The sequence below is a fragment of the Notamacropus eugenii genome, chromosome 4 (assembly GCF_028372415.1).
Source record: "Notamacropus eugenii isolate mMacEug1 chromosome 4, mMacEug1.pri_v2, whole genome shotgun sequence".
NCBI classification, from domain to species: Eukaryota; Metazoa; Chordata; class Mammalia; order Diprotodontia; family Macropodidae; genus Notamacropus; species Notamacropus eugenii.
In genome coordinates, this window is record NC_092875.1 from 455,985,406 (window position 1) to 455,994,862 (window position 9,457).

The window sequence follows — 9,457 nt, forward strand, 5'->3', positions numbered from 1 at the left end:
TGTTTACAAAAGAGCTAAGTTCAAATGGAAAAGTTACAGACTTAAAAGGAGTAAAATTTTTGAACAGCAAAAATGTTATTCCCAAGTGGGCCATTTGGTTGTTGTTGTCTTTTTTCCTCTTCCCCTTACAATCCTTGCTAGAGATTTGGGGAGTGCCTGAATGCTAAGAATCCAAGGCAAACTTTAGAAATTCATATAGCATGTGAATTGAATCTTAATTAAAGCAAAACCTGGCTCCCTACAACAATTCACAGACTAACTGAGTGTAATGGTGCTTGAAAATGCCCAGCAGGTATTTATGTTCTACCCGGTGTTAAGTCTGACAGACTAAGGCTCACCTATCACAACATATTGGGGATCTTTCAAGTCGATGATCAGGAGGATCCTGATACCTTTAAAGGTAGAGCCCAGTATGAGCCAAGAACCACACAGCCATAAAGCTAATTGCATTGCACTGAGATAAATGGTTTGTTATTGCCTTCCTTACCAGGACACCGTTGACATCTAGTAAGACTGGGAGGTCAGAATATTAGATGTAAAAGGCAACTGCAACTTAGAAATAACCTTATCTAAACTGTTTCTGGTATTCAAATGCACATGGGAAAAATTATCTGACATCTATTCAGCTTTTGAGTCCTCTGAGCCCACTGATGTCTGCATTGAAGTGTGGAAAACTTTTTCTTTGTTTTTCTAGCTCAACTTGAATAATGAGCCAAAATATAATAGAATTATAAAAACACAGAATGTGAGAGTAGGAAAGGACATATAAGATTAATCTCAATTCCTTGATTTCAGGTAAGGAATCTAAGGATCAAAGTTGTGAATTGAAGTGCTCTAGGTCACATACAATAGGAAGCAACACTAGAAAGATCTCAGGTACAATCCTAGCTCCTTTAGTGCTAACCTCAAACAGTTGTGAGGATAAAATGAAACAAAAACATATATGCAAAGCAGTTAGAAGATTTTATTATAAAATATTCATGGGAATGCTTTAAATATGAACTGTGAATGTCCTTGATGAATATATTTAAAAGGGTCAGGCAGGATTTTGAAATGATTGAAAGCAGACCTATTTACTGTCAAAAAATGACTAGGAGGTATAGTGAAAACAACATTCTGTCTGTGTACATTATTTGTTGTGCAGATGGAGTAGTAGGATGTGTAGAGGAGATCATATGTGAAAGCCAAATGGAAAATAGAAGTTCTATGGATGATTAGGCTCTCTAGATACTGCTCTTTAGAGTTAGTATTAGAATTTATCCTCCTTGAGGACAGGGACTTTCTTATCTAGATATATTTTTACATTCAATATCACAATGCTTGCCACATAGGAAGTACTAGTTAATTGCTCTGTGTATTATCTACCTATCATTTCTTTCTATCTAACTAGTTATATTATGCTATTACATCAAGCACCCAAATAGCATAAGACCTCTGAAATATCTATCTATCTATACATATATATATACATATATATGTATGTATCATAACATAACAGATTTAGATGAATAACACATTGATCTATCAGGAGAGATCTTGTAAACAAGAATTATACATAAATAATTGTTTGATCTAATAATGGAATTAGAGGAAAAAATAGACTTGACTAAATTTGGAAAATTATATAATAATACTTTTTAATGATGGCATGTTACTCCTCAACAGAAAGAAACCCCCTCCTCCAAACACACACTTTTTCACTTATTTGCAGTATAGAAGAAAAGTATAGGATTCTTTAAAGAATCAAAGCAATGCTTGTCAATAAATAATGGAGAGATATATGGAGGTGTTATAGGCTTTAGTATATTACTAACAAGGATTTATATATAAAAAGTGGCATGAAAGATAAACAGGAAATTTGTGATTGACAAAAAAAAAAAAAAAGATAGGTTGTTAATGCATTGAGGATAAGGGATAACAGCTCAATAGACCATGTGAGCACTCATGGAATCAATCAAAAACCTAGTAAGGCCCCCATTACACTGGGAAGAATCTCTTTGAAGGGTTTATAGGAGCCCATGAGCATGAATCACACCATAGGAGAATGCATGGATGGTTTCTAGCTTATCAAAACAGAACTCATTGACTTTTCCTCTAAACCGGTCTTCCCTTTAAAATTTCCTTTTTCTTTTGTGGGCACCACTATCCCTTCAGTTACTCAAATTTGCAACTTTAGAGTCATCATTGACTCCTCTCTCATTCATTCACTATACGCAATCGTTACCAATCTCTGTCAGTTCTTACTTCTTAAGTTCTTGTACCCAATCTTTTTTACAGTATGGCTGCCACCACACCCTAGTTCAATTCTTGCCTGGAGTATTGCAATAATATGTTTGAATTCTTGGTTTTGTGTAGCTCTTTCTCTAACACATACTTCTTGAAGCTGCCAAAATAATACTAACGAACAGGAATGACCACCCTTCCTGACTGATAAGGCAGATAGGTGACACAATGGACAGAGAGCACTGAACTGCTGAACAGAAGTAAAATTTGAAAGGCTAGAAGTTCAAATTTAACTTCAAATGTTTAATAGCTGTGTGATCCCGCAAATTATTTAATGCCTATGTACCTCAGTTTCCACATCTGCAAAATGAGGGTAATAATAGTACCTACCTTCCAAAGTTTCTGTGATGATAAAATGAGAAAATATTTTTAAAGTGTAAATTAAAGTGTATATATAAATTATATAGATGTATTATACAGTATATAAATATACAATTATATAAATAATAAAATATAAAGAAGTATATTATATATAGTAAATATATTAATAAATAATGAATCATATAAATATCTAATACATATACACATACTATTTATTATTATTAACTTTCTGTGGCTTCTTATTCCTTCTAAAATAAAATAAACTATTCTTCAGGCTTGAATTTAAAGTCCTTCCCAGTCTGGGTCCAAACTCAATATTCCACCTTCCAGTTACATGCCTTTAAACTATGCCCTATGACATGCACGACCTTCCTATTCACCTCTAATTCTAACTATCCTTAATTTCCTTCAAACTATTTGTGACAGGTACATTTCCTATGTGAAACCTCTTTCGTCTCTCCTTCATCAAATTATATTATATTATATTATTTTACATTACATTACATTATACTATATTACATGACATTATATTATATTATATTATATTATGTTATATTATATTATATTATGATCTTTATCCATTAAATATCATATCCTTTCAGTCAAATGTAATATCACTAAATTTAGGGAATTTCTGTTTATTTTTATGCCCCCTGGATCTCCTAGTACAGTGTCTTCTACTAAGTTTGTAATATGTTTGATGAATTTGCATGAATGCTGTCATTGTTAGGAGTGGTTATATTTATCAAGTCACATATCCATTGATGTATTTAAGTAATTTAGTCAAAAAAAAGTTTTGAAATTTCATCGTGAAAGATCTTAAAAATAAAAAATAAACAAATTGAAATATATGATATAATATTGCAATGAAAATGTAAACTTTTTTAATGAAAATATATAAATTATAGTTTAAGGAAGTAGACAGTTTCTCTTTGCTTGATAAAGATTTTCATGCTTAGGTATCATAAGATCTTTTTTTTCAACACTCTCACTGCATTTGTGTAATATTTTTCATTGAATTTTTTGTTTGTTTGTTTTTGTCACATATCTTAACAAGGTCAAGAATCACTAATTGGAATATTTTTGTATGAAAAAGCAGTTTTTGCCATGGCTAATAGGGTATTATTTATACCACTGGTAGGAGATTAATGAAATTTTTTTAAAGTACACTAGATGGCAAGAATGGAGGTTCTAGTCCACCATTGTTATTCATCTCCTTGAAGGTGCAAAATGTTTATTGCTTTGCGATAGACAAATAAATAAAAATATGATCCTTGACCTCAAGGAGTTTAAGTAGATATGCACACAAGAGGAAAAATAAAACTCTGGGCAAGGTGTCTTAAGGGTAAATAGGATATTCATTTTATAGAAGCTCAAAGGCAAGAAACATCATTGAGAATTTTAAAATTACAATAAAAGAAGGGAAGATGATAAAGAAGAAAGGGAGGAAGCTAAGGAGGGGAAAAAGAAAAAGAAGGAAGGAGAAGAGGAGGAGAATGAAGAGAAGGAGAAAGAAGAGGAAGGGAATAGGGAGGAGAACAAAAAGGGAAAAGAGGAGGAAGATGATGATGATGATGATGATGATGATGATGATGATGATGATGATAAGAAGAGAAGAAGAAAAGAAGAAGAAGAACTTTGTTGTTTGTAAAGTACTTTACAATTATTGTCTCATTTTTATCCTTACAACTCCAGATGGTGAGACTGCATTAATTTTCTTATTTCACAGGACACATACTTATAGGAGTTGGGGGGTTTTAGGTCTATCAAATAGCTCATTTATAAAATGCCTTCTTCCATACCAAAGGGAATCTTTAAAAAATCACCAATAATTTATTACTCATTATGTACAATGGAATTTCCTTACTTCTCATTCTCTCTGGCAATTCTTTCTTTATATTAATTTTATTTCTTTTTTAATATTCTACAATCACTACCATAAAACTTAGATTTTTCCCCTTACCTATGCCCCATCACCCCATCCCTCCCTGAGATAGCATGCAATTCTATATAGGATCTACATATACATTCCTATTGAATACATTTTCACTATATTCATGCTGTGTAGAAGAACTAAAATAAATGGGAGAAATCATATAACAAACCAAAATATTAAACAGATACAAAAAATGATCTGCTACATTCTGTGATTGATTTCCATAATTCTTTCTCTGGCTGTAGAAGGCATTTTGCTTTACAAGATCATTGGGAATTTTTTTTTTCAAGTCCTTATATTGCTTTGAAAATCCAAGTCTACCAGAAAAAAACTCTATCACACTGTGGTCGTTGCTGTGCACAAAGTTCCCCTGGTTCTGCTCCTTTCACTCAACATCAGGTCATATAAGTCTTTCCAGGTCTCTCTGAAGCCTTCTTGTTCATCATTTCTTATAGCGGAATAGTATTCCATTACATTCATATACCATAATTTATTCAGCCATTCCCAATTGATGGGCATCCCCTTGATTTCCAGTTATTGGCCACTACAAAGAGTGCTGCTGCAAATATTTTTGTACATGTGGGACCCTTTCCCATTTTTATGATCTCTTGGGGATACAGCCCTACAAGCAATATTGCTGGGTCAAAGGGAATGCACATTTTTGTAGCCCTTTGGACATAGTTCCAAACCTCTCTCCATAATGGTTGGATGAGCTCACAGCTCCATCAGCAATGAATTAGTGTTTCAACTCTCCCACATCCTCTCCAACATTTATCATTTTCCTGTTCTGTCATGTTTTCCAATCTGATAGGTGTGATGCGGTAACTAAGAGTTGTTTAATTTGCATCTTTCTAGTCAAAAGTGATATAGAGCATTTTTATATGATTTTACATATCTTTAATTTCTTCTTCTGAAAACTGCCTGTTCATATCCTTTGACCATTTATCAACTGAGGAATGACTTGTATTGTTGTACATTTGACTCAGTTCTCTATATATTCTAGAAATGAGGCCTTTATCCCTGAGATTAGCTGTAAAAATTCTTTCCCATTATACTATATCCCTCTGAATTTTGGTTACATTGGGTTTGGTTGTGCAAAACCTTTTCAGTTTAGTGTAATCAAAATTATCCATTTTGCACTTCATAATGCTTTCTATCTATTCTTTAGTCAAAAATTTTTCCCTTCTCCATGAATCTGATAAATACACTGTTCCTTGCTCATCCAGTTTGTCCATGGTATCAATCTTTATACCTAGATCATGTACCCATTTGGACTTTATTCTTGTGTATGGTATCAGGGTTGGGTCCATGCCTAGTTTCCACCACACTGTTTTATAGTTTTCCCAGCAATTTTTGTCAAACACTGAATTCTTATCCCAGAAGCTGGGGTCTGTGGGTTTATCAAGCAAGAGATTGCTATATTCATTGCCCACTGTGACTTGAGTACCTAGCATATTCCACTTGTCCACCCATCTGTTTCTTAGCCAATACCAAGTGGTTTGTTTTATAGTACAATTTGAAATCTGGTGGCACTAGGCCACCTTCCCTAGCATTTCTTTTCATTAGGCCCCTTGATATTCTGGACCTTTTGTTCTTCCAGATGAATTTTGATATTATTTTATTCAGCTACAGAAAATAATCTGATAGTTTAATTGGTATGGTACCAAATAAATTAATTTAGGCAGAGTTGTCATTTTTATTATATTCCCTTGGCCTACCCATGACCAACTGATGTTTTTCCACTTACTTACATCTGACTTTATTTGTTCAAAAAGTGTCTTGTGTTCATAGAGTCCATGGGTTTGTTTTGGCAGGTAAACTCCCAAATATTTTATAGTGTCTACCCTAGCTTTAAATGGAATTTCTCTTTCTATATCTTGGTATTGGACTTTGTTACTAATATATAGGAATGCAGAAGATTTGCGTGGATTCATTTTGTAACCTGCCAAAATTGTTCATTGTTTCAAGTAATTTTTTACTTGAATCTCTTGGATTCTCTAAGTATATCATCATATCATCTGCAAAGAGTGATAATGTAGTTTCTTCTTTGCCTATTCTTATTACTTCAATTTCTTTATCTCATCTAATTGCTACAGCTAAGATTTCTATTACCATATTGAATAACAGTGGTGATAGTGGACATCCTTGTTTCACCCTTGATCTTATTGGAAATGGATCTAGTTTATCTCCATTGCATAAAATGCTTGCTGAAGGTTTTAGGTAGATACTGCTTATTATTTTATGAGAAGTTCCCTTTATTCCTATATTCTCCAGTGTTTTCAATAGGAATGGGTGCTGTATTTTGTGAAAAGTTTTTTTCTGAGTCTACTGAGATAATCTTGTGGTTTTTGTTAGTTTTGTTGTTGATATGGTCAATAATGCTAACAGTTTTCCTAATATTGAACCAGCCCTGCATTCCTGGTATGAATCCTACCTTATCATAAAGTATTATTTTCATGATAACATGTTGTATTCGTTTTGCTAAAATCTTACTTATAATTTTTGCATCTATATTCATTAGAGAAACTGGTCTATAATTTTTTTCCTCTGTTTTGTCTCTTGCTGGTTTGGGTATAAAAACCATATTTGTATCATAAAAAAAATTTGGGAGGACTCCTTCTTCCCCAATTTTCAAATATAGTCTATATAGTATTGGAATTAACTATTCTTTAAATGTTTGATGGAATTCACTTATAAATCCATCTGGCCCTGGAGATTTTTTCCTGGGAATCCATTGATGGCTTGTTCAATTTCTTTTTCTGAGATGAGGTTGTTTAAGTATTCAACTTCCTCTTCTGTCAATCTGGGCAATTTGTATTTTGTAAAATACTCATCCATCTCATTTAGATTGTCGAATTTATGGGCATAAAGTTGGGCAAAGTAATTTCTAATTATTGTTTTAATTTCCTCCTCATTGGAGGAGAGTTCACCCCTTTCATTTTTGATATCAGTAATTTGATTTTTTTCCTTCTTTTCTTTTCAATCAAATTGACCAAAGGTTTATGAATTTTATTTTTTTCATAAAACCTACTATTGGTTTTATTTATTAATTCAATAGTTTTCTTAATTTCAATTTTACTAATCTCTCCTTTGGTTTTAAGTATTTCTAATTTGATATTTACTTGGAGATTTTCAACTTGTTCTTTTTCTAGTTTTTCAGCTGCATGCCCAAGTCATTGATTTCCTCTTTCTCTATTTTATTTATGTAGACATTCAAAGATATAAAACTTTCCCTAAGAACTGCTTTTGCAGTATCCCATAAGATCTGTTAGGTTGTTTCATTATTATCATTCTCTTGAACGAAGTTGCTGATTGTTTCTATAACTTGTTGTTTAACCTACTCCTTCTTTAGCATTCGATTATTTAGTTTTCTAATAGACTTTTGTTTTATCTTTCCATGACCTTTTATTACAAATAATTTTTATTACATTATGATCTGAGAAGGATGCGTTGATTATCTCTGCCTTTCTGCACTGCATTGTGAGGTTTTCATGTCCTAGTACATGGTCAGTTTTTGAATATGTGTCATGTACCACTGAGAAAAAGGTATATTCCTTCCTATTCCCATTCAGTGTTCTCCAGTGATCTATCATATCTACCTTATCCAGAGTTTTATTTACATCCCTAACCTCTTTCTTGTTTATTTTGAGGCTAGATTTATCAATTTCAGAGAGCGGGAGGTTGAGGTCCCCCACTAGTATAGTTTTGCTGTCTATTTCTTCCTTCAACTCCCCAACCTCTCCTCTAAGAATTTGGATGATATACCACTTGGAACATACATGTTTGATACTGGTTTTGGTTCATTGTGTGTGGTGTCTTTTAGCAGAATATAGTTTCCTTCCTTATCTCTTTTGATTAGATCTATTTCTGGTTTTGCTTCATCTGAGATAAGGATTGATACCCCTGCTTTTCTTGCATCAGCCAAAGCACAACATATTCTGCTCCAACCTTTAACCTTCACCCTTTGTGTACCTCCCCCCACCATTTCAAATATGTTTCTTGTAAACAACATATTGTTGGATTATGGCTTTTAATTCATTCTGCTATCCATCTCCATTTTATGGGAGAATTCATTCCATTCACATTCACAGTTATGATTACAATCTGTGTATTTCCCTCCATCCTCTTTCCCACCATTTGAGCTTTTAGTTCTCCCATTTCCCTTCCCCTCCTCAACAGTTTTCATTTTTTACCACCACCTCCTGTAGCCTTCCCTTCCTTTTTTTAGCCCCCCCTCCCTTTTAAGCCCCTTTACCCTTACTGCTTCTTCCCTCCTTTTTAGCTTCCCTTCCCCTTTTTCCCCCTTCCCCTCCTACAAAAACATGGTTAGATGCTATAGACTAGGTAGCAATGCCTTAACCATATATGTGCTTTAAAAGCCACTAGGACCTCTTCTCTCCTTATCAAGGTGAGTGCTAACCTTCTCTCCTTTGATAGAAGACATCTTTGATAATTGTGAAGCACATTTGGTAGTGTGACGCAAGCTATCCTTAAGAAGACTACTTCCTTGGATATCATAAGGTCAAGTATTCTATTAATTTTCCTTGGACCACTTTGATCATTTCTTTTCAGTGTCCTTTACCTTCTTCCTTACCTTCTCCTGCTCAATTAAAATAAACTTTGGCAAAAATTGGCTTTGTCATTTTCTTTCTTTTCATTATAAGTGATAATTAATATATGCAAAGAGAGAGACTAGTGTGTAGAGCACAGACCTGCATGCAGAGCACAGATCAGCACAGAGCACAGACCAGGGCTGAGCAGCAGAGACAGGATCCAGAAAAGGATTCAGAGCACCACAGACAGCAGTTCCCAGATTCCTCAACCCAAAAATGCCACAAACAGCCTCAAAAGATAGTAGGAGGGCTCCTTCACGCATAAGAGGGGAGCACAGTCTGGACCTCCAACATCAGGCACTGA

The 9,457-nt window shown here is 33.8% G+C and overlaps 1 non-coding gene across 1 annotated transcript; it reads right to left on the reverse strand.

Moving 5' to 3' along the window:
• Nucleotides 1–8,854: 8,854 nt before the first annotated feature.
• On the reverse strand, nucleotides 8,855–8,982 carry LOC140502917 (U6atac minor spliceosomal RNA). Its single transcript, XR_011966640.1, has one exon. It is a non-coding gene; the product is annotated as a U6atac minor spliceosomal RNA (small nuclear RNA).
• Nucleotides 8,983–9,457: the final 475 nt, after the last annotated feature.